We start from the raw sequence: 4107 nt of genomic DNA, 5'->3' as shown, positions 1-4107 counted from the left end.
GTAAGTGATGGTCTCCGTCTCCTCTTGGGTTCCCAGGCCTCTTCCTGAGTGAGTGCGGGGTTCCCCTAGAATGTGAGGGGGCGGCGCGTGTGTGGAGCTCCAGTGCTTTGTTGGAGGAAATCCTATGATTCTATGGATACATTCTTGCCGTTCGCCTGTAGATGACCGCCGTGGTTACTATTCCTTGTAGGGCTTTGGTGGACTGTACTTCCAGCCATGAAGAGTTAATCACGCTGTAAAGGCTGCTAATAAATCACTGATCGCCGTAAAGCGAAACTAAACCCTCCGATCCTTTACAGCCATCTTGGCCTCTATTTCATCTGCAGTTACCATGGTGCTGCACATGTTAATCAAATGACTGTTCTAACACCAGACATTTCATGGTTTGAAAATTAGATTGAGCGACAAAAATAAAGCAAGTGTGGCAGTTATCATTCACGGAAGTCCATGGCTGTAACGGTTTTGGAAAACAGTTAAATTAATGGGTTTAGTTCTACTTTAACCACTTGATGACTGCGCTGTAGCAGAAAGATGACTACAGCGCAGCTCTCCAGTCCTCCTGTTTGCCCCCTGGGGCGTGCTTTGTGAACGCTTTTTTGCCAGGCGCCAGCATGTAATCACTGGCCAGGACCTGGTGATTGACGGTTGCGAATGGTGGCGCGGGTATGGAATGCAGCCCCCCTACACGAAAAGGAAAAATCACGTGTATATATGTGTGATTTGCGAACCCCTGCCACCCTTTAGCAGTATTTCTACTATAGGGTGGTTGGGAAGTGGTTAATCAAACTTTTTGGTCTTTTTTTTTTTCGTTTTGGTTAGCAAAAAAGTAAAAACCCCGTGGTGAATAAATACCACCAAAAGAAAGCTCTATTTGTCTCAAATGATCAAAATTTCATTTGGGTACAGTGTTGCATGACCGCGCAACTGTCATTCAAAGTGCGACATCGATGAAAGCTGTAAAATAACCTAGGCAGGAAGGGGGTGAAAATGCCCGGTATTGACGTGGTTAAAGTAGTTGTAAACCCTTACATATACCCTGTGAAGTGACTAGCTGCGCTCGGGATTACCCTGCAGCATTTCTCAGGGATTCCCTCTATCACTTACCTTGTCCTGCGCTCCCGCGATGTCCCCCCATGCAGCGTTCTGGCCGATGCCGGGATCCGGGTTCCATTCCCTGTGAGCGTCAGGACGTACGGGGGACAGAAAAAATTTTAAAAGTGACATTCACTCAATACACTAAAATCTCATTGTAAAACATTACTGTATCAAACCATTTCACATACATTTTGTCCCTAGTGCTTTGTCCTCTGTCCTGCCTGCTTTTTTACTGTTCTTTCTGCCTGGAAACTGAGAAATGTCCATGGCGTCCAAAAAGCGTCCCTTTAGGTCAAAAGCGGTTTTAGACCAGCTAGAGAACAGCGATAGTAAATCAGAACCACTTGCAGAATTGAGTGATAATGATTCGTGGGGAAATTCATCATCAGACACTGAAAACAATTTTGCGACTAAGCTTAGTGATGTTCGAACTTGGTGCTTTATTTCAAATTTCAGTGTTTTTGGTTTGATTATATTATTGAATTAAATTTTTAATATGATATTTTTTATGATTATTTATTATATTATTTATGATTTCGTGTTTAAAATTTTATCATACCCGGGATGTTTACTAGACTCTTGTTCGGACAGATTTCAGTGAGTTAGTCCTAAAAATTACAGCCTACAATAAAAAAAAAAAATAACACATTTCCATGCAAAAAAAATTTACCGCTTTGAGCACAGAAATACCGCTAGGGAGGTTAAAGCAAAACTAAACCCTCCTAATCTTTACTGTCAGGAAAGCTGCCATCTTAGCCTCTGTTTGAGCTGTAGGTGCCATAGTCAGTTATGACGCCAGACATTTGATAGCTGGACAGTTTGTTTGAGGGAACAAACACCTGTGACAGTTATTCATGTAAATACTAAAGAACAAAAAACCTCTTGTATTCACCAGTTATTCATGGCATACCTTGAAAGTTACAATTTTGATAAACCGTTAAATAAGTGGGTTTATTTCTGCTTTGGCCCCTTTCACATAGGTGTTCAGTCTAGATCCATTTGTCAGTTTTTCAGATAGATCCAGACTGAAGCCCAATGTCTGTCTATGAGTGGTTGTATGTAAACAGATGATCATCCGTTTACACCCATCTACATCTGTGTCTGTTCAGGTACATTTTTTTTATTTTTAATAAAGAAACAAGGCTGTGTCCTTTTTTCATTTAGAAGGAACTAAATGGATGTGAATGGATGTCATTCGTTTATGTCCATTTCATTTACATCCATTTTTAGGCAAGAAACATTTTTTGTTTATACTTTTGTCAACTCTTATTGGTCTCTGCAACAACTAAGGAAAAACAGATACAAAAACGGATGTAGACTGATGTAAACTGAACTGAAGACAGATGTGTAAACTGAATCTTTTTTTTTTTTTTTTTTCTTTGACTGAACCGATGATGCACATGTGACAGGAGCCTTTAAAGGAAAACTGATCACAAATGAAGCACTATGGCAACTGCAAATCAAACGGAGGCTAAGATAGCAACTTCCTCAACTGTAAAGGATAGTTGGGTTTAGTTCCACTTTAAAGCAGAACTAAAGATAAAAAAAATAGAAATGTTAAACGGACAGGGTCTTTATTATGGGGGAGACATGCAATGTCTCTTCTACAATAAAATAGCTGTCTGTTTACAGTCTTCTTTAGAATGTACTGTGTGCAGCTCAGTTTATATCCTCGCGTACAGCCTGTGTGTGCCAGAATGACTGTATTCCTGCGCGTACATGAGTGACGTCATCCTGTACTGGCCAATCTGCTCAACAATCAGAAGAAGCTGGGGAGAAGATGATGGCAAGGAACTTCGCAGGCATGAAACTGTTGGAACTAAAGTAAGTAGTTTTGCTTTAGTTCTGCTGTAAAGACTAACTTCAGTTGTAAATAAAACCCCAATAAGTCAGCAGTTACTGTAGCTGCTGACTTTTAGGAAACAAGCACCAGTCCATGGAGTCCAGCATTGTCTTTCTCGCAGCTTGTTCTTCGCTGGGCTTTGGCTCTCAGGTGCTGCCATCTTGAATTTTGGAGCTGGCTGTGACTTAGTGATGTCTCATAGCTGGCTGCCTACTTCACGCATGAGGCATGGCAGTACAAGGAGACTGGTCCTGCAGCCTCCTGGGATAAGGCACCCTGGTTGGGTGGCAGGGGGTGGACCAGTACAGGTCAGTCTCACCCAGGTGAAGATTGAGGAAGTGGGGATGGGTACCTGTCAAAAAAAAGTACTTGTGGCATGCACCCCCCCCCCCCCCAAAGAAAATCTGCAGATGTGTTAGTGGCAGGAGTGAGAAAGAGCTACACTTTGCTTTTCAGGTGAGGGTCCACTTTAAAGCTCAATACCGAGTATTTTCAGGAGTACTTGTGAAAATGCTCCTGACCAATACATTTCTGTGTAATCTGTGTCAGTACAAAATGTATGCACACAACGAATAGCATATGGTCTGAACAGGAGTGCGGTGTAATTCCTGTTCAAAGAACCTCCCTGCATCAATTCCATGCTGTCACACCAGGAACAGGTGGGGATTTGAAATCCCTGGGGCTTTTTCTCCTCTCAGTGCAAGGGTGACAGTACTGGCTAGATGGCTTTTTATTGGTCAGCACCATCATGGTGCTGACCAAGCAGAAGCTGCCTATCCTGTACTGTCATCCCTGCAAGGAGGGAAGAGAGAACCCCGGGGATTTCAAATCCCCAGACCTGTGAGGTTGCTTTCTCTCCTCTCCTTACTTAGAAAAGTAAGTTTATCTTCATGTTAATGAAAGCTTCCCTGACAGTTTAGCAGGTTTCTTAATTCTGACCTTGTCCGATGGCCAGAGAACCAGGCTCGAAAGACCTGGGTGTGCCAACAATGGAAAGAGGGGAAGAGAAATTAGCTGGCATTTCTTTAGACTTCATAAGCTGAAGCAGGTAAATTCTTTGGCCTCCAGTGAAGTCCTTGAAAATCATGTCAAGGATAGGTCTGAAGAGACATCATCCCTCAAAAACCAGAAGAGTCAGGTATTCCTTGGACGTCAGAGATGGTCACTAC

General features: G+C 42.6%; 1 protein-coding gene across 3 annotated transcripts in view; it reads left to right on the top strand.

Moving 5' to 3' along the window:
* MED15 (mediator complex subunit 15) overlaps nucleotides 1-4107 on the top strand; it is a 101096-nt gene that overhangs the window by 160 nt on the left and 96829 nt on the right. The gene's annotated exons all lie outside the window — the stretch shown is intronic.

The sequence above is a fragment of the Staurois parvus genome, unplaced genomic scaffold, assembly GCF_062004578.1.
Source record: "Staurois parvus isolate SC_StPar_1 unplaced genomic scaffold, SC_StPar_1.0 ptg000704l, whole genome shotgun sequence".
Lineage (NCBI taxonomy): Eukaryota > Metazoa > Chordata > Amphibia > Anura > Ranidae > Staurois > Staurois parvus.
This window is presented reverse-complemented; position numbering and strand designations above follow the sequence as displayed.